Source organism: Sinocyclocheilus grahami, unplaced genomic scaffold (genome assembly GCF_001515645.1).
Source record: "Sinocyclocheilus grahami isolate Dianchi unplaced genomic scaffold, SAMN03320097.WGS_v1.1 scaffold1062.1, whole genome shotgun sequence".
Classification (NCBI taxonomy): domain Eukaryota; kingdom Metazoa; phylum Chordata; class Actinopteri; order Cypriniformes; family Cyprinidae; genus Sinocyclocheilus; species Sinocyclocheilus grahami.
The window spans coordinates 294,948-304,091 of NW_015506241.1; the positions used below are offsets into that span (position 1 = coordinate 294,948).

Here is a 9,144-nt window from a genome sequence, read left to right on the forward strand (position 1 = left end):
TCTGTTAATCTCTATTTCCAGCCCTGAGATCCGGATCCAAATCAAAGCAGGGCTGACAGGGCCCTCGGGTGCCTCTCATATGCTCTCATATAACTTCAGCGCGCTTTATCATGTCAGACTTCCTCCTGCACCCAAACAGAGGTAATATTGGTCAAAAAATATATTAAAATAACTAACAGAAACTCCACATAGCACTGACATCCCATTTATCCTCCTCTAAACAGAGACTTCCAGAACAGAAAGTTGACTAACATTACGGATCGAGAAAGCGTTCAACAATACATCAAAGACAGACGTGTCCTACATTTATCAGCCCTGGAAACCATAGGATGCATTTGGTAGAAGAGGAAAGACCGGTTTGAGTAAGCTCTTATCTGAATGATTTATGAGTTTAACGAATGGAAGGGCGAATCGTTTAGGTTATGTAGGTCAACGTGAGCACAATACTCACGAGCTGCGGATCCTCGTCATGACTGACCGTTCTGCTGATCATCAAGACTTCAGCCTGTCAGAGTCCTGACATCACATCGCCACGACGATCAGTCGCTATAGAAACAGCATCAGCACAATGAAAAACATCAGAATGACAGACTGACTGCTGGGACAATCACACCAAAATAGATATCCTGACAACTGTGCTTAACAAAATGAATTGATAATAATAGTAATAATTATTATTATAGTTATTATTAATTTCATTATTATTATTATTATTTTTGAGTAATGCATGTGCAATACATGTTCATTTCATATGCAATAAGGGACTTGTCTTGTGCAATGCAATTTATTATTATTATTATTATTATTATTATTATTATTATTATTATTATTATTATTATTATTATTATTATTATTATTATTATTATTATTATTATTATTATTATTATTATTATTATTATTATTATTACTGCCTATTTATTAATACTAAGATTAGTGTGCAGTGCATACTATATAACTACTGTACTTAATTACCATTACCATATTGGACTTATTATATTCAACATTTGTCATTCCATTCCACTTTAATTAATTTAAACTACCATTTTCACTGGTATAGTATGTGTTACTTAATCATTTTAAATTTTATTGATATATAGGTATATATTTATTTATTCATTTTATTATCCTTTTCTTTCTTTCTTTCTTTCTTGAGAGCAATTGTAACATGGAAAGCAATTTCCCTCTGGGATTAATAAAGTTTTTTGAATCTTGAATCTTGAATTAATTCCATTATTATTATTATTATTATTATTATTATTATTATCAATCATATATGGGTTAATATGTTGGTTAATATTTTTTTAAAGATGGAAATCGTATTTAATTTATTTTCTTTCATCAAAATATCACTGCTATATAATCAAAAAGGTGAATTTTAAATAATTGTACATAATTGCCCAAAATGCTATGCTAACTTCTTCAATGAAAACGCAATTTATTAAGAAATATTCTATGTGTTTCTTCATTAAAAATAAATAAATATGTAATTTAGTCAAACTTCTCTACTGTTTTAATCAGTGATGCTGTTGTATGTTTATTAAGTTGCATAAAACAGCAGAATACATTTATTATGCAAACAATGAAAAATATATATATATATTTACTTACAATAAAATTAAAACGTTTTCATATTTTTTATTCTCGAGTTCATATTTGTATACTTGCATAATACTTACATTACAGTAACCATACAATAAATTAAAATAACAATAGTAAGTTAGCTAATCAATAATTCTACATATATAAACTTTTTAATTATGGATGGATTTCTGTAGTTGCTTTTTCTTGGTGTCACATCTCACAATTGAGCTGTTGCTGACATCTAGCGGTGGTTGCATTTACTGCAACGGCGTGACGCTTACGTAGCCGTGATGTCACCTACGTTTCTCCTACGTCACTACGTTCCCATGATGCACCGCGAAAGTAGGTGAACATTTATTTTTAACGTCTGTTTTGGCTTATTTGTTCTTTTTTAAACACAGAACTAGATTGATATGCAAACTCATGTCTTCTTCGTTTTTCGATTGGCCAGCTCGTCGTGAGCGTCATGTGGTCACCGTCTGAGTAAAGTGAGGCGTGTTTGGACTAATGCTGACGGTAAGGCGGCTCTTCTTCAGCTTTGCGCAGTGGCAGTATCGTAGCCTATGAGGTTTATCCGAGGCGCGATTATTGCTAATTGAAAACTTTACCCAATACCCCGTCATGACGACTTGAAATATAGTCGGCATTGGCAATTTTTGATGGTCTTTACGGAGACTGATAATAATGTGAAAAAAAGGATTTGGTTTAGATGGCGTGAACTGACACACGTGACTTTTTAAATTTGGAATGAACACGTGCCACGCGACTTGTGACGTAGAAAACTTGCCTAAAGCCAACTCGACCGTGTCAGTACAGTCAGAGTATAGTTTCATAGGTACGGTATCGAAACACAGGGCAGTGTTCACACATTATACCTGATGTATTTTGTTTGTTTTTCAAATATATATTTTTTTGTGACAACCAAATGAACGTTGCCCATTATAAGTTAAAATAGACCGATCCTAGGTTTAATTCATATGCATTTGTTTCATTTCATTCGTATTTGTGTACTGACAGTTTGACAATGTCTATCTTTCAATCTCTAATAAATAATAATAATAAAATAAAGAATCAGCTGCAAAACCATAAGTGAAACAAGCGGGTGTCACGGAACACATCAGTTTAGTTCGTGCTACACATTGATATGACCACACAGTAAACCTTTTGCGATAGGTTGATAAGAAAGCCTAAATCAGTGGTTCCCAACCTTGGTCCTGGAGGCACCCCAACACTGCACATTTTGCATGTCTCCTTTCTCTGACACACCAATTTCAGGTCTTGGAGTCTCTACTAATGAGCTGAAGACCTGAATCAGGTGTGTTTGATTAAGGAGACATGCAAAACGAGCAGTGTTGAGGTGCCTCAAGGACCAGGGTTGGGAACCACTGGCCTAAATTATATATAGACACACATACACTGGCCCCCCTCCATAGGTTTTTTTTAACGACATATATAGACAACTGAAGTTCATTTCTATAAGAGGCAATATAAAACTGATGTAATAACTTTACATATCTTTAAATATAGAGGTTCTTCTCCATTGAATGGCATGTGTCCCCCAGTCTAAACCTTCATACAGAAAATATACTAATAACTTTTTTATATATATTTTTTTTTAAAACTTCATCCTTTGGAGACCTCCCAGTTCTATCCTGCTTTTCTCATATCTGGGGTAATCATCATTTCAGCCCAGCTAAACATGATTTGGGGTTTAAATTGTGGAATAAGGGCATGGTTAGATTGATGGATTTATATGAAGATACTATTTTAATGCCATTTGACAATCTTGTAGCAAAGTTTCACATACCCTAGAAACACTTTTTGAAGTATCTGCAACTCAGAAGTTTTACCTTTTCACGTTTAAAGAATTCTGTGCAACTCCTCCCAATGTCAATATTTGAAATGATCACATTGCACGATTGCTACATTAAAGGGTGTGTTACCCAGTTAACATACTAAGAGAAAAACATAAAGAAAGCTCTGAAAATAAAAGACAAGCATGGATACAAGATGTAAATATGGATATTTCATTAGATGACTGGAATGCAATTTGTTTAAATGCACAAACACAAACTATGAACACTTAGTTGAGACTCTTAAAATATAACTGGGTGGGTAATGAGAATTTATATAGCCCCTGGAAGCTTAATTAAATCAATTTAACTCTAATATCCCTGATCTATGTGTTAAATGCAATAAGCTTCAAGTTACATTTTTCCACTGTGTGGGAATGTGAGGAGGTGAAGAAGTTTTGGGGTGGGGTGACTAAATATGTTCGGTATTGACCAATGTTGGGGCATTGTTTAAAATTGTCTACAATTGTGATAATGCATAAAAAACCATTACAGTACATACAGTACATAATTAATATTAGACAACAATTACTGTAATTCACCAAAAAATGTTACAAAAGTAGTACTTTCCTAGTGGCCAGACTGACTTACTATAGATGAAATTTTGCCAATATCGCTATTACTGTATGTACAGTACGTAACTATTTTTTTGAAAAATTACTGTAATTCACCAAAAAATGTTACAAAAGTAGTACTTTCCTAGTGGCCAGACTGACTTACTATAGATGAAATTTTGCCAATATCGCTATTACTGTATGTACAGTACGTAACTATTTTTTTGAAAAATTACTGTAATTCACCAAAAGGGTTTTTTTTATGTTCCAAATGTTGTAGTACATTTATAATTATAAGACTGACTTACTACATGTGAAATTTTGCCAATATCTCCCTTACTGTACATACAGTACATAATTATTCTTAGCAAACAATTATTGCAATTCACCAAAAGGGTTTTTTATGCTTCAAATGTTGTAGTACATTCCTAGTGGTCAGACTGACTTACTACAGGTGAAAGTGTGCCAATATTTCCCTTACTGTACATACAGTGCACAATTATTCTTAGAAAACAATTACTGTAATTCACCAAAAGGGATTTTTTTATGTTCCAAAAGTTGTAGTACATTTGTAGTTAGAAGACTGACTTACTACACATGAAATTTTGCCAATATATTCACTACTGTACATACAGTACAAAATTAATCTTTAAAAAAATACTGTAATTCACCAAAAGGGTATTTTTCATGTTCCAAAGGCTGTAGTGCATTCCTAGTGGCCAGACTGATTAACTACATGTGAAAGTTTGCCAATATTTACTTTACTGTACATACAATACATAATTATTCTTAGAAAAAAATTACTGTAATTCACCAAAAGGCTTTTTGTTATGTTCCAAAGGTTGTAGTACGTTTGTAGTTACAAGACTCACTCACTACAGGTGAAAGTTTGCAAATATCTCCCTTACTGTACGTACAGTACATAATTATTCTCAGAAACAAATTACTTAAATTCACCAAAAGTTTTTTTCATGTTACAAAGGTTGCAGTACATTTGTAGTTACAAAACTGACTTCCTACAGGTGAAATTTTGCCAATATCTCCCTTACTGTACATACAGTACACAATTATTTTTTAGAAAACATTTACTGGAATTTACCAAAAGGTTTTTTTTCATATTCCAAAGGCTGTAGCACGTTTGTAGTTACAAGACTGACTTGGGATTTTGCCAATATCTCTCTTACTGTACATACAGTACATAATTATTTTTAGAAAAAAAGTAGTAAAATTCACCAAAAGGGTTTTTTCATGTTCCAAAGGTTGTAACACATTACTAGTGGCAAGGCTGACTTACTACAGTTGAGATTTTGCCGATATCTCCCTTACTATTATTTTTAGAAAACAATTATTGTAATTCACCAAAAGGGGTTTTTATGTTTCAAATGTTGTAGTACATTCCTAGTGGTCAGACTGATTTACTACAGGTGAAATTTTGCCAATATCACCCTTACTGTACATTCAGTACATAATTATTCTTAGTAAACAACTACTGTAATTCACCAAAAGTGTTTTTTCATGTTCCAAAGGTTGTAGTGCGTTTGTAATTACAAAACTGACTTACTACACATGAAATTTTGCCAATATCTTCCTTACTGTACATACAGTACATAATTAATCTTTGAAAAAAATTACTGTAATTCACCAAAAGGTTTTTTTTCATGTTCCAAAAGTTGTAGTATGTTTGTAGTTACAAGACTGACTTACTACAGGTGAACTTTTGCCAATATCACCATTACTGTACATACAGTACATAATTATTCTTAGAAAACAATTACTGTAATTCACCAAAAGGGTTTTTTTTATGTTCCAAATGTTGTAGTACATTTATAATTATAAGACTGACTTACTACATGTGAAATTTTGCCAATATCTCCCTTACTGTACATACAGTACATAATTATTCTTAGCAAACAATTATTGCGATTCACCAAAAGGGGTTTTTATGTTTCAAATGTTGTAGTACATTCCTAGTGGTCAGACTGATTTACTACAGGTGAAATTTTGCCAATATCACCCTTACTGTACATTCAGTACATAATTATTCTTAGTAAACAACTACTGTAATTCACCAAAAGTGTTTTTTCATGTTCCAAAGGTTGTAGTGCGTTTGTAATTACAAAACTGACTTACTACACATGAAATTTTGCCAATATCTTCCTTACTGTACATACAGTACATAATTAATCTTTGAAAAAAATTACTGTAATTCACCAAAAGGTTTTTTTCATGTTTCAAAGGCTGTAGTATATTTTTAGTTACGAGACTGACTTCCTGTTTGTTGCTGCCGTGTGGTTTGAGTTTGAGCTCCGTCAAGTTAATTCTTTGTCGTCTAATTTTTTATCTTAAAATCAATTTTATACACCATCCTTTTTCAGTTTTATAACGTGTGAATATATCCCCTATCGTATTCTACAACAAAAACAATCAGAGCGCTTTGTTAGCACTAGTTCTATTTTTGACTTCCGAGTCCGCTATTAGCATATAGCCCGCTAGCATCGCCAGCGTGGTTGCCGCTAATCTCGCTTACACTAATACTCTATTCACACACATTACCATTGTTTTACTCACTGTTACTTGCTTTAATGGCGGATGTGTGTCTACCTTTGAGTGCAGGTGAGGACACGTTCGAGATGCATTCGGTGCAGCTCGAGCTGGAGGCCGTGGAGAAGCAGATCCGGGACCTGATGGCAAAGCAGACCCAGCTGAGAGCGCGGAGAACCGCGCTGGAAACATCCCAGGCTGACGCTCACAAGTCCGAGGTAAGTATACAGCGCGCTGCTAACTCTCCCAGCGGAGACCAGGACAACTAGATGAGCCCCAGATACAGATCCCCTGTAAAGACCTTGTCTCAGACGACCACCGGGACAAGACCACAGGAACCAGAAGAGTCCTCTGCACAATGTGACTTTGCTGCAGCCTGAAATTTAACTGCTGGTTTGTCTGGTCAGAGGAGAACTGGCCCCCCGACTGAGCCTGGTTTCTCCCAAGGTTTTTTCTCCATTCTGTCACTGATGGAGTTTTGGTTCCTTGCCGCTGTCGCCTCTGGCTTGCTTAGTTGGGGGCACTTCATTTCCAGCGTTATCGTTGGCATGATTGCAAAGATATTATTTAAACTGAACTGAGCTGGATGTTGACATCACTGAATTCAATGATGAACTGTCTTTAACTGAAAAATGAGTGTTTACTATTGTCATTTTGCATTATTGACACTATTTTCCTAATTAATGCTGTTCAGTTGCTTTGTCACAATCTGTATTGTTAAAAGCGCTATATAAATAAAGGTGACTTGACTTGACTTGACTTGACTTACTTCAGGTGAAATTTTGCCAATATCTCCATTACTCTATGTACAGTATACAACTATTTTCTTGAAAAAATTACTGTAATCCACCAAAAGGGTTTTTTCATGTTCCAAAGGTTGTAGTACATTTGTAATTACAAGACTGACTTACTAAACATGAAATTTGGCCAATATCTTCCTTACTGTACATACAGTACATAATTAATCTTTGAAAAAAATTACTGTAATTCACCAAAAGTTTTTTTTTCATGTTTCAAAGGCTGTAGTATATTTGTAGTTACGAGACTGACTTACTACAGGTGAAATTTTGCCAATATCTCCAGTACTCTATGTACAGAACACAGCTATTTTCTTGAAAAAATTACTGTAATTCACCAAAAGTTTTTTTTTCATGTTTCAAAGGCTGTAGTATATTTGTAGTTACGAGACTGACTTACTACAGGTGAAATTTTGCCAATATCTCCATTACTCTATGTACAGAACACAGCTATTTTCTTGAAAAAATTACTGTAATCCACCAAAAGGGTTTTTTCATGTTCCAAAGGTTGTAGTCTGTTTCTAATTACAAGACTGATTTACTACAGGTGAAATTTTTCCAATATCACCCTTACTGTACATACAGTACATAATTATACTTAGAAAACAATTACTGTAATCCACCAAAAGGGTTTTTTAAAATTTGGCCAATATCTTCCTTACTGTACATACAGTACATAATTAATCTTTGAAAAAAATTACTGTAATTCACCAAAAGTTTTTTTTTCATGTTTCAAAGGCTGTAGTATATTTGTAGTTACGAGACTGACTTACTACAGGTGAAATTTTGCCAATATCTCCATTACTGTACATACAGTACATAATTATACTTAGAAAACAATTACTGTAATCCACCAAAAGGGTTTTTTATGTCCCAAATGTTGTAGTACATTCCTAGTGGCCAGACTGATTTACTACAGGTGAAAGTACAGTACAGTACATAATTATTCTTAGAAAAAAATTAATGAAATTCACTAAAAGTGTTTTATGTTCCAAAGGTTGCAGTACGTTCATAGTGACCAGACTGACTTACTACAGGTGAAATTTTGGCAATAACACCCTTACTGTATGTACAGCACACAACTATTTTCATTAAAAACTAATTCACCAAAATTTTGTTTTTTCTAAAGGTTGTAGTACGCTCCTAGTGGCCTTGGATTCTATAGGAGATTATTTATATTTATATTTATATTCATATTTATGTATGTATGTATGTTTGTGTGTGTGTGTGTGTGCGTGTGTGTGTTTGTCTGTACAGTACAGTGTGTGCATAATTCTTGCAAGTTTTGCCACATTTTACCAATTCCAAACCACATCAGTCTTAATAACTACTTTTAATTTGGTATTTAATCATTTATAAGTGATATATAATTGTCCAATCTGTTTTTTCTGACCCTGCTGACCCAATGAGCATTTTGCTGTCCAATGGTCATGCCTTAACTTTGCAATTTCTGTAGTGCATTAGTTTTTAATATTTCTCATGGGCATTTAATCATTTTTTTGTTAAATCTCTTTTATTTGCCTCATTTTATCGGTAAAAGAAAACGTACTTAATAATTATGCACACATGAATATATGAAGTTTTTCACTTCCAGCCTTCAGGGACAATTATATATCACTTATAAATGATTAAATACTAAATTAATAGTAGATATGAAGATTGATGTGGTTTGGAATTGGTCAAATGTGCTTGGTAAAAAAAAAATATGATCAGAATATCAACTTGCCTAAGAATTATGCACGCACTGTACTGTACAGACAAACACATGCACACGCACGCACACACACATGCATACATACATACATACATACATACATA

General features: G+C 33.6%; 1 long non-coding RNA gene across 2 annotated transcripts; it reads left to right on the forward strand.

Moving 5' to 3' along the window:
- The first annotated feature begins 1,855 nt into the window (after nucleotides 1-1,855).
- LOC107566242 (uncharacterized) lies at nucleotides 1,856-6,642 on the forward strand. Of its 2 annotated transcripts, none has more exons than XR_001606489.1 (3): nucleotides 1,856-1,923; nucleotides 2,033-2,097; nucleotides 6,602-6,642. It is a non-coding gene; the product is annotated as an uncharacterized lncRNA (long non-coding RNA). The 2 variants fall into 2 exon arrangements; XR_001606490.1 differs by lacking the exon at nucleotides 1,856-1,923 and adding an exon at nucleotides 1,928-1,946.
- The last annotated feature ends 2,502 nt before the right edge of the window (nucleotides 6,643-9,144 follow it).